Source organism: Triticum urartu, chromosome 3 (assembly GCF_003073215.2).
Source record: "Triticum urartu cultivar G1812 chromosome 3, Tu2.1, whole genome shotgun sequence".
Taxonomy (NCBI): Eukaryota; Viridiplantae; Streptophyta; class Magnoliopsida; order Poales; family Poaceae; genus Triticum; species Triticum urartu.
This window is the reverse complement of record NC_053024.1, coordinates 319,813,331-319,826,020: the sequence shown is the minus strand read 5'-3', so window position 1 is coordinate 319,826,020 and position 12,690 is coordinate 319,813,331.

The window sequence follows — 12,690 nt, the reverse complement described above, 5'->3', positions numbered from 1 at the left end:
TGAAAGACATCGATCAGCTATGTTGCGACAAGAAGCGGAAGGACTGTGGAAGTCCCTGGAGCATTCAGATGCATACTTTCTGGTGCAATAGCAAGCGTTGGAGGATGTTAGTGCCAAACAAGACAAAGCTAATAAGCTTTCTAAGCTTGTGGATACCCAGGATAATGTTTCTTGAGCTCTTCTGAAGTTGTTTCAGTTATGAACTTGTTTTCCTGCAACGTTTATTTGCACAGGTGGCCAATTTTGACGGCCAGTGTATGTAATATGCTGCTCTGTTCCCTATATTTGCACTGGTGGCGAACTTTGATGCCCAGTGGACGTAATATGTGTAATAGCTTTAATAGGCTAGCATTAGTTGCTTGCTTATTTATTTCCTTATTGTCTTGTTTACTTGTTTTCTTGTAGTCACTGCAGTTCTTTTTCCGTGTTTTTCTAGTGGCTACAATAACCTATTTTTGGTAACTAGGCTACAATAACCATGGCAACACACAGACTGTTGTAACCATGGCCCTCCTGCGGGCCATAGGATCCATTGTCCTTCTACGGGGCGTATGATCCATGGGCCTTCTATGGGCCATATGATCCATTGGTCTTCTACGGGGCGTATAATCATTTCGCCAAACATGGGTCGTACTATTCGTGGACAATAACGGGCCGTTACTAGGCCGTATTTGATAACGCCATGAAAATAGTTGTCGGTGTCAAAACCGGCAGATCTCGGGTAGGGGGTCCCGAACTGTGTGTCTGAGGTTGACGGTAATAGGAGACAGGGGACACAAAGTTTTACCCAAGTTCGGGCCCTCTTGATGGAGGTAATACCCTACCTCCTGCTTAATTAATATTGATGAGTATGGGGGTTACAAGAGTTGATCTACCACGAGATCGTAATGGCTAAAACCCTAGAAGTCTAGCCTATATGATTATGATTGTCTCTACAGACTAAACCCTCCGTTTTATATAGACACCGGAGGGGACTAGGGTCGTACAAAGTCGGTTATAGAGAAAGGAATATTCGTATCTGAACGCCAAGCTTGCATCCACGCCAAGGAGAGTCCCATCCGGACACGGGCGAGAGAATCTTTTGTCTTGTATCTTCATGGCCCAACAGTCTGGCCTCCAATAGGCCGGACGCCCGAGGACCCCTTAGTCCAGGACTCCCTCAGTAGCCCCTGAACTAGGCTTCAATGATGAGGTGTCCGGCGAGCAGATTGTCTTTGGCATTGCAAGCCGGGTTCCTCCTCCGAATATTTCAAATAGCTTTCGAATCCAAAGAACGTGTCCGGCTCTACAAAACAAGCACCACAACATCCGCAGAGAGTATAATATTTCAAGAGTCCAATCCGCTGACAACTTTTTCTAGTGTGACACCACATCACCACCAGGTCAATATTTTGAACCGTTTTCCGGCCTGCCGCTTCACATTTCGAGATGCGGTTTTATTGGCACGTCTTGTCAAAGCAGAGATCGTGTCCCCTTATTATGGGATTCTCATCAATACTGGCGTGGGTAATCCAACCGTGCCACCTGCATGGCCCTTGGGAAACAGGCGAGTTTTAAGGCTAGTGGGGAGGCGCTTGATATTTGCTACCTTTGTAAAGGGATAAGGACTCACCCCTTTCAGCCACACCTTCTCTATCTCCCTGCCCATCCGTTCTCGAGCTCCAGCACCCAAGCTTCCATTCTTTCTGCCTCCAAACAACACTCAGTCATGTCCGGATCTGGAGCGCAGGGCAAGTGGATGGTCTCCTCCATCTAGGAGAAGGACATCACCCGGCTCCGGGAGGCCGGATATTTGGCCAAGGAAGTCGCCCATCGGCTTCCGACCGAGGGACAGATCGTCCCTACCCCGGAGCCCCATGAGATGGTAGTTTTCATCCCCCACTTCGTCCGCGGGCTGGGATTTCCACTCCACCCATTCGTCTGTGGACTTATGTTCTATTATGGGCTATATTTCCATGATCTAGCCCCAAATTCCATCCAAAACATCTCGGCATTTATTGTCGTGTGTGAGGCTTTCCTCCGCATCCCACCCCATTTCGGATTGTGGCTAAAGATCTTCAATGTGAAGCCGAAGGTGGTGGGTGGCCAACATGCGGAGTGCGGAGGCACCATGGTGAACAAGATCCCCAACATCACATGGCGCGAAGGCTCCTTTGCGGAGACCATCAAAGGGTGGCAGAAATTGTGGTTCTATATCACAGAGCCCCACGGCGCCACCTGAGCCGCGGCTCCAGAATTCAAGTCCGGCGCCCCAATGCGGCTCACCTCCTGGCTAGAGAAGGGCCTACAATGGGTTTCGTCAGACGAGTTGACAATGCTGCAGACGCGCACCCAGCGCATGGTGGACAAGAACATCAAACTTGTCAACGTGATTCAGGTTATGCTAGTTCGTCGGATCCTTCCATGCAAGAGCCTGGCTTGCCATCTATGGGAGTTCGATCCGGCTGAGCACCAAACCTTGCAGCGGTTCTTCGGAACTACGCACGAGGATATTTGGAAGGTGCTCTTCAAGGCCAACGAGACGTGGCTGAAGACGACTGAGGACCGTGGGCACAACCTGGCCCATCCCGCCAGTCCGGTAAGACTTTCGCATTTCAAGGTGTATCCTTTACTTGCTTTTTCAGAAAAGGGGCCTAAGCCGTCCTATATATAATTTTTTCAGGGCTGGACAAAGAAGGCGGAGCGTAGTCAGTGTCCGGCTCCGCTGCCCGAAGAAACAGCAATCCCGCTTCTGATGAACATGCTGGTTCCGATGCCCTATCAGGCGCCAGAGAAGAAGGCCAAGGGGACTAGAGGTGGCCTCCGATACAAGGGTACTTCAGACATGACATCCGAAGACGCTGAAACTTACTCCTCCATCACCGAAGATGACAAGGAGGAGGAGGAAAGAAACTCTCCCCCTAAGGGGGAAAGGAAGAAGAGGGCGACTTCCACAACTCTGGAAGCATAGGCGTCCAAAAAGGGGAAGTCTCCCTCGCGGATAACTCTGTGTGGGACATCGTTAGCAGCCTAGAACGGCGCACCCAAGACAAGCCCCTGGCCAAATCGTGAGTATTCACAGACCTTGACGCATTCATATATCAGCCTCCTTACTTCATAGTTTTGACATGTTGAATCGTGCATTTTGCAGTCCGGCTCGTTCCGACCTCGAGCGATCCTCATACGCTGGACCCGCAGGTGATAGACAGCAGGTCCCTTCCGGCGGCCTCCTCTCCCAGGGCCATGGATGACAGCGAGTTACTGTCCCAAAGGACCCCAGGCCAGGGAGAAACGCGGTAGGACGTCAGGGCGGCGCCAGAGGGTGAAATCCTGGCCGCTGGACACATGGGAGAGCGAATCCCAATGGAGATTAGTGATGGGGGCCATATACAATTCGGCCCCCACCCGAATATGGCCCCGGAGACCTATACAGCTCCGGAATCCGGCAAGCAGCCTCGCTCGAAAGAAGGAGGTATGCCTATTCCGCCGGTGACCTCTGTCCAACCAGAGGCACCGGATACTCTATTGGAAGCGCTGTGAAGTGCTTCCATTGTCGAGGAACACCGTGCCCTCATGGGTGTCGTGATTGAGAAGATTTAGTCTGTGAGAAGCGGACTGACCGAAGCATGCGCAAGCCTTCTAACAGGCTTTGACGTAAGCACTGCATTTATGTGAAAAGGAAGTTAAAGTATAGACAGTAGCCCCTGAGACTCTGTCCGGTGTTCGGAAAGAAGAGCCCAACAGAGGATCAAATAGTCTTTCGCAGGAGACTAACCATATATGTTTTTGTGAATTAGCAGGCGTTGCTGTTAGCCGCGACTTCTCATGCTGCTGACGTCTCTGGACTGAAGCAGAGGCTGCATCGGACCAAGGAAGAGCTCGCTCGTGCGAAAAAGCAACTGGAGGACACCCAAGGTATGAAATGACCTCGTGTGTGTCCGAAAAAGGTGAATATTTTTGTGCTTACCACAGTTCCATGATATTTATTAGGGGTGGCGACCGAAGTGGAGGCCCTCAAGAAGGCACTAGCCGAGGCAGAGGAGAGAGCGGCAAAGGAACGAGCCACCCGTGAAAGGCATGATTCTAGGGTTGGTGAGGTCCAGCAGGAGCTCCAGGACGCCGTGAAGAAATGTGAGTCCTTGGAGCGTCAGAATGCGGACCAAGAGTCTGAACTCGCTAAGACCCGCCAAAGCGCACAAGAGGCCCGGACCGAATCCCAAGGCGCCATCCAGGAAATTCAAGAGGCCAAGAAAATCGCGGTGGGTAAGGCTTTCATTATGCAAAGCAAGTATGTGAAGAAGAGGTATCTCTTACTTACCGGATTTGGAGTTCTCCAGTGGCGTTTGCGGATCTGCCGCACAGTGTTGCCGACGCTTCAGAGTTCTTCCGAGCCAAAGAGGGGAGCTCGACGGAGAAGATGTTCTCGTCGCAATACCTTGCGCCAGAACATCCATTGCCCTTTAGCGATCAGCTGAAATGGATGGTCGAACTGCATAGGGTAGCCGAATTAGCCATGAAGGATTTGATAATCCGGCTATGGCCTGCCCAAGTCATACCCAGCAGCTACTTCAGGCTCGTGAAGCGGCTGGTCAATGCCTGCCCTCGTCTAGATGTCATGAAGTGGTCAGTCTGCATCAAGGGTGCGCGGATGGACTTCGCCTGTGTCAAGATACAGTGGGCGAAGATGAACGCCGTCAAACTTCCGATCAAGGGACCTCCCGCTGGCAAGGAGCACCGCAAGCCGGAGCGCTATTTTGATGATGTCTTCAAGGGATCCCGCATTGTAGAGGGCCAGTTCTCAAAAGACATTATCTTTGAATGAGTACCTTCATGTTATCCAGCCCTATATGATGAAAAGAAGAATGATGTGCAATATAATGCTTGATGTTTATTATTTAAAATTTTACCTCCTGTGCGGCCATTTTATTAAGTATGAGAGTTGGCTAGTCGTCGGCTTCAGTCCCCACGTAGGTAGTACGGGGGTGTTTGGGATGAATCTAAAACACTCTTTATCCAAAAGTTTGGTCCTTGAAGAAGGTGTTTAGCGCAATGAACCAAGCAATCGGACTATGTGGCTTTATCACCCTCACTTAGCTATAGGAGTTTGACAATAGAATTTTGGGTGCAACCCCTAGTATTCGTGATTCCGAACTAGGGTGTTGTAAACACCTGATCGGGTAAAGACCGATTCGTCACATAATGCGTAAAAAATCTCAAAAGATTTCTAACCTCCGAACAGCTGACCGGCTCACGCCGCATCATGAGAGTCAGTTTTCGGCTTTCTCTACTGAGGTGCTCATTCGGATAAACAAGGACACAATCGCAGTAGTTCTCCCTTTACTACCCTAGCCGATAGAGCGGAACGTAAGGTAGTAAGCACAGGAGCCGGGCAACCCAACTATTGACCAAAGACATGATTCGGAGCCAATGCATATAATTCTGAATTTCAGGTGCCGAACTGTACTGTAAAAGTGTTCGTACTTTGTTGCCATAGAATGGAGCACAGTGAAGCTCCTGGCGATTTACCAAAGTGTACGATTGCAATTGATAAGATTATCAAGAAAAAATGAAGTAGCAAGCTAGTGCCGCAAAAGTTGGGCCGCAAATTGTTTCCATTATAGTTTGATTCATACGTCAAAGCGTATTTTGTACAAATAGTGCGATAAGCAACAGTGGCTATTTAACATCCCAAGACCAAGAAGGAGCTATGTACGGGTCCTGAAAGCAGGTAGAATGATCATTGAGAAGAACACCTAGAGATTCCCCCACATGTCTGTGCTACTTGCCACCTTGGTATATCCGTCCTTCGAAAGGACCGATTATGAGGCCGTCGAGAGGGGCCTGCAGAAAAGAAACCTGAAAAAGGATAAAAAGAGAAGTAAAAGTATGAGTGTCCAAGGAAGGTCGATCCATATTGTGGACCACAGTCTGGTTATGCCTCCGTCTCTGCCCATGGTATTTTTAGTGTGTAGTTATGTATGCGCGGTGCGTATACCGCCACATGGTCGGGACTGAGACAAAGGTCGAATTGCTAATAGAGCTCCTGACGAGTTGGACTGTCCTACCGCAGAGTAGTCCGGACTCGTTTGACAGTGTTCGGGAGTAAGGCTGCCGAATTATGGTTCTGCTTGTGAAGGCCGCTCTGTACCTCTGCTGCCTGGGCAGAGGTGTGCTACTCGGTACGGAGGGAGCGCTCCGTGTTTCTATTGAATGTTATGACACCGCATGGTCCGGGCATCTTGAGCTCGAGATAAGCATAGTGTGGCACCGCATTGAACCGAGCAAGAGCGGTTCGTCCAAGCAGTGCGTGATAGCCACTGCGGAAGGGGACGATATCGAAGATTAACTCTTTGCTTCGGAAGTTGTTCGGAGATCCAAAGACGACCTCCAATGTGATTGCGCCCGAGCAGCGGGCCTCTACACCTAGTATAACTCCTTTAAAGGTGGTTTTGGTGGGCTTGATCCTTGATGGATCGATGCCCATTTTGCGCACTGTATCGTGATAGAACAGGTTGAGGCTCCTGCCACCGTCCATGAGGACTCGTATGAGGTGGAATCCATCAATTATTGGGTCGAGGACCAGTGCGGCTGAACCGCCATGATGGATACTGGTCGGGTGGTCCCTACGATCAAAGGTGATTGGGCATGACGACCATGGGTTGAATTTTGGGGCGACTGGCTCTATCGCACAGATGTCCCTAAGTGCGCGCTTGCGCTCCATCTTGGGGATATGGGTAGTGTATATCATCTTCACCGTTTTGATTTGAGGTGGAAACTTCTTCTGTCCCCCTGTGTTCGGTGGACGGGGCTCCTCGTCGTCATTCTCGCTTTGCGACCACTTCTCCTTGTCTTCGGTATTTAACTTGATGGACTGTTTGAAGACCCAATAGCTCCGGTGAGTATGATTGGCTGGTTTATTAGGGGTGCCATGGATCTGACATGAACGATCGAGTATGGGGTCCAGGCTAGAAGGGCCTTGATTATTTCTTTTACATGGCTTCTTTCGTTGACCGGACTTGGAGACACTGAATCCGGCATTCACCGTCGTGTCATCGGTATTTTCACCATTGTTTGGACGCTTGTCCCTGTTGCGTCGGGGCTTGCCGTCGCTATTTCTGGCTTCCGAAGTGCCAGGTTCACTTGCATTGTTATTGCTATGGGCTAGCCGGCTATCTTCGCCCGCGCAAAAGCGGGTCATAAGTGTTGTGAGGGCTGCCATGGACTTCGACTTTTCTTGGCCGAGGTGTCGGGCGAGCCATTCATCCCGGATGCTATCATCCGGATCGACCGATCTGGTTCTTTTTGGTTAAGAACTTAGTCCAGAATTTCCTGGCTGACTCTCCAGGCTGTTGAATTACGTGACTTAAGTGGTCGGCATCCGGAGGTCGAACATATGTACCTTGGAAGTTATCAAGGAAGGCTTCTTCCAAGTCTTCCCAGCTGCCAATGGAGTTTTCAGGCAGGCTATTCAGCCAGTGCCGGGCTGGCCCCTTGAGTTTTAGGGGGAGGTATTTTATGGCATGAAGATCATTGCCGCCGGCCATATGAATATGGAGAATAAAGTCTTCAATCCATACCGCGACATAATCCAGGTTGGGATCATAAATCCTTGGAAGATCAAGTCTCCTCGGATATCAGCGACATAATCAAGGTTTCCAAAACTAATCTAGTAACCTGGGGCGTAGCTGTCTATTGCTACCTCTTGAGCACTGCGTTGGATTTCCCCGATGAGAAAGGGATGATGTAGCAATGTAGCGTAAGTATTTCCCTCAGTTTTGAGAACCAAGGTATCAATCCAGTAGGAAGCTACGCTCGAGTCCCTCGTACCTACACAAAAACAATAACTCAACGCAACCAACGCGCTTAGGGGTTGTCAACCCTTCACAGTCACTTACGAAAGTGAGATCTGATAGAGATGATAAATAATATTTTTGTTATTTTTGGTATAGAGATGCAAAGTAAATAAAGTAAAAGCAAAGCAATAATAAAGTGATGGATAATATATTATGAGAAAGAGACCCGGGGGCCATAGGTTTCACTAGTGGCTTCTCTCAAGAGCATAAGTATTCTATGGTGGGTGAACAAATTACTGTTGAGCAATTGACAGAATTGAGCATAGTTATGAGAATATCTAGGTATGATCATGTATATAGGCATCACGTCCGAGACAAGTAGACCGAAACGATTCTGCATCTACTACTATTACTCCACTCATCGACCGCTATCCAGCATGCATCTAGAGTATTAAGTTAAAAACAGTGTAACGCTTTAAGCAAGATGACATGATGTAGAGGGATAATTTCATGAAATATGATAAAAACCCCATCTTGTTATCCTCGATGGCAACAATACAATACATGCCTTGCTGCCCCTTCTGTCACTGGGAAAGGACACCGCAAGATTGAACCCAAAGCTAAGCACTTCTCCCATGGCAAGAAAAACCAATCTAGTAGGCCAAACCAAAGTGATAATTCGAAGAGACTTGCAAAGATAACTAATAATACATAAAAGAATTCAGAGAAGATTCAATTATTATTCATAGATAGACTTGATCATAAACCCACAATTCATCGATCTCAACAAACCCACCGCAAAAAGAAGATTACATCGAATAGATCTCCACGAGAGAGGGGGGAACATTGTATTGAGATCCAAAAAGAGAGAAGAAGCCATATAGCTACTACCTATGGACTCGTAGGTCTGATGTAAACTACTCACACTTCATCGAAGGAGCTTGGATGATGATGTAGAAGCCCTTCGTGATCGATGCCCCCTCCGGCGGAGCTTCGGAACAGGCCCCAAGATGGGATCTCGTGGATACAGAAAGTTGCGGCGGTGGAATTAGGTTTTTGGCTCAGTCCCTGATCGTTTGGGGGTACGTGGATATATATAGGAGGAAGAAGTACATCGGTGGAGCTTCGAGGGGCCCACGAGGCAGGGGGCGCGCCCTAGGGGGGCGCCTCCTACCCTCGTGACCACCTCATGGCTTTCTTGACGGAGGGTCCAAGTCTCTTGGATCTTATCTGATGAGAAAATCACATTTCCGAAGGTTTCATACCGTTTGGACTCCGTTTGATATTCCTTTTCTTCGAAACCCTAAAACAGGCAAAAAACAGCAATTCTGGGTTGGGCCTCCGGTTAATAGGTTAGTCCCAAAAATAATATAAAAGTGGAAATAAAGCCCAAAAATGTCTAAAACAGTAGATAATATAGCATGGAGCAATCAAAAATTATAGATACATTGGAGACATATCAAGCATCCCCAAGCGTAATTCCTGCTCGTCCTCGAGTAGGTAAATGATAAAAACAGAATTTTTGATGCGGAGTGCTACTTGGCATAATTTTAATGTAATTCTTCTTAATTGTGGTATGAATATTCAGATCCGAAAGATTCAAGACAAAAGTTCATATTGACATAAAAATGATAATACTTCAAGCATACTAACTAAGCAATTATGTCTTCTCAAAATAACATGGCCAAAGAAAGTTCATCCCTACAAAATCATATGGTTTAGTCATGTTTCGTTTTCATCACACAAGAATGCTATCATCATGCACAACCCCGATGACAAGCCAAGCAATTGTTTCATACTTTAGTAATCTCAAACCTATAAACTTTCACGCAATATATGAGCACGAGCCATGGACATAGCACTATGGATGGAATAGAATATAATGGAGGGGGGTTATATGGAGAAGACAAAAAGGGAGAAAGTCTCACATCAACGAGGCTAATCAATGGGCTATGGAGATGCCCACCGATTGATTTTAATGCAAGGAGTAGGGATTGCCATGCAACGGATGCACTAGAGCTATAAATGTATGAAAGCTCAACAAAAGAAACTAGTGGGTGTGCATCCAACTTGCTTGCTCACGAAGACCTAGGGCACTTGAGAAGGCCCATTGTTGAAATATACAAGCCAAGTTCTAAAATGAAAAATTCCCACTAGTATATGAAGGTGATAACATGAGAGACTCTCTACTATGAAGATCATGGTGCTACTTTGAAGCACAAGTGTGGTAAAAGGATAGTAACATTGTCCCTTCTCTCTTTTTCTCTCATTTTTTTGGGCCTTTTCTTTTTTTTATGGCCTTTCTTTTTTTTGGGCCTTCTCTTTTTTATGGCTTTCTTTTTTTATATATTCCTCACTTGGGACAATGTTCTAATAATGATGATCATCACACTTCTATTTATTTACAACTCAATGATTACAACTCGATACTAGAACAAGATGACTCTATATGAATGCCTCCGGCGGTGTACCGGGATATGCAATGAACCAAGAGTGACATGTATGAAAGAATTATGAATGGTGGCTTTGCCAAAAATACTATGAAAACTACATGATCATGCTAAGCAATATGACAATGATGAAAGTGTCATGATGAACGGAATGATGGAAAGTTGCATGGCAATATATCTTAGAATGGCTATGGAAATGCCATAATAGGTAGGTATGGTGGCTGTTTTAAGGAAGATATAAGGAGGTTTATGTGTGAAAGAGCGTATCATCTCACGGGGTTTGGATGCACCGGCGAAGTTTGCGCCAACTCTCAATGTGAGAAATGGCAATGCACAGTACCGAAGAGGCTAGCAAGGATGGAAGGCTGAGAGTGCGTATAATCCATGGACTCAACATTAGTCATAAAGAACTCACATACTTATTGAAAAAATCTACAAGTCATCAAAAACCTCGGCACTACGTGCATGCTCCTAGGGGGATAGATTGGTAGGAAAAGACCATCGCTCGTTCTCGACCGCCACTCATAAGGAAGACAATGAAATAACACCTCATGTTTCAAATTTGTTGCATAACGTTTACCATACGTGCATGCTACGGAACTTGCAAACCTCAACACAAGTATTTCTCAATTTCACAACTACTCAACTAGCATGACTTTTATATTATTACCTCCATATCTCAAAACAATCATCAAGCATCAAACTTTTCTTAGTACTCATAAGAAAGTTTTATTATTAATCTTGCATACGAAGAATATTAGGATTTTAAGAAAATTACCATGCTATTATGACTCTCAAATAATCTAAGTGAAACATGAGAGATCAATAGTTTCTATAAAAGAAATCCACCACCGTGCTCTAAAAGATATAAGTGAAGCACTAGAGCAAAACTATAAAGCTCAAAAGATATAAGTGAAGCACATAGAGTATTCTATCAAATTCCAAATCATGTATGGCTCTCTCAAAAGGTGTGTACAGCAATGATGATTGTAGTAAAATAATAATCAAAGACTCAAATCATAAAAGACGCTCCAAGCAAAACACATATCATGTGGTGAATAAAAATATAGCACCAAGTAAAGTTACCGATAGAAGTAGACAAAAGAGGGGATGCCTTCCGGGGCATCCCCAAGCTTTGGCTTTTAGGTGTCCTTCTATTATCTTGGGGGTGCTATGGGCATCCCCAAGCTTAGTCTCTTGCCATTTCTTGTTCCATAATCCATCAAATCTTTACCCAAAACTTGAAAACTTCACAACACAAAACTTAAAGTAGAAAATCTCGTGAGCTCCGTTAGCGAAAAAAAACAAAAGACCACTTCAAGGTACTGTAATGAACTCATTGTTTATTTATATGGGTGTTATACCTACTGTATTCCAACTTCTCTATGGATTATAAACTATTTTACTAGCCATAGATTCATCAAAATAAGCAAACAACACACGAAAAACAGAATCTGTCAAAAACAGAACAGTCTGTAGTAATCTGTAGCTAGAGCAAGATCTGGAACCCCAAAATTCTAAAATAAATTGCTGGACGTGAGGAATTTATCTATTAATCATCTGCAAAAATAATTAACTAAATATAACTTTTCAAATAAAAATTACAGCAGTTCTCGTGAGCGCTAAAGTTTCTGTTTTTTACAGCAAGTTCAACAAGACTTTCCCCAAGTCTTCCCAATGGTTCTACTTGGCACAAACACTAATTAAACACAAAAAACACAACCAAAACAGAGGCTAAATAATTTATTTATTTATTACTAAAAAGGAGAAAAAAGCAAGGAATAAAAATAAAATTGGGTTGCCTCCCAACAAGCGCTATCGTTTAACGCCCCTAGCTAGGCATAACAAGCAAGAATAGATCTAGGTATTGCCATAATAGTAAGATAGATTATTAAAACTCATGTCATATTCTCTACGTTCGGCAGCAAGTTTTGTTTGAGGCAAGAAAAAGTAATCAAAAGGGCTAAATTTAACGGGACAAAAGTCCCCAAGATCAACCTTGGGAGGTATAGGTTCCTCCTTTGGGCCTTCATAATGCACAACCAATTCATCATTATAAGCATTCTTTTGACAGAACTTTGTGAGCCTATATTCAAGAGAATATCCTTGTTCATTATTTCTAATAGCCAAGTCATCATTAAGTTATAAATTCTATCAACTAATACATTGGTAGGAACCCTTTTTCTAAGATTTTCATTGAAAGCAACATAGTCTAGAGATTGAAAACGCATGATTTCTTCTTGATCAAAGAGATAGCCTTGATGGGAGGACGACAAGCGTCTACCCTATAATGCGCAAAGATTTCTTTGGCTTCTTTTATTATGAATCTAAACTCATGAGCCAAAAAGATAGTAGCGGCACGCTTAACAGAAGAATGCTCAATATTAGAGAATTTCAGAAAAATCCTTTGTATGGAAGGATGTAAGTGCATGAATTGTCTTTCAAGTTCAACTACGAGCATGGCAATA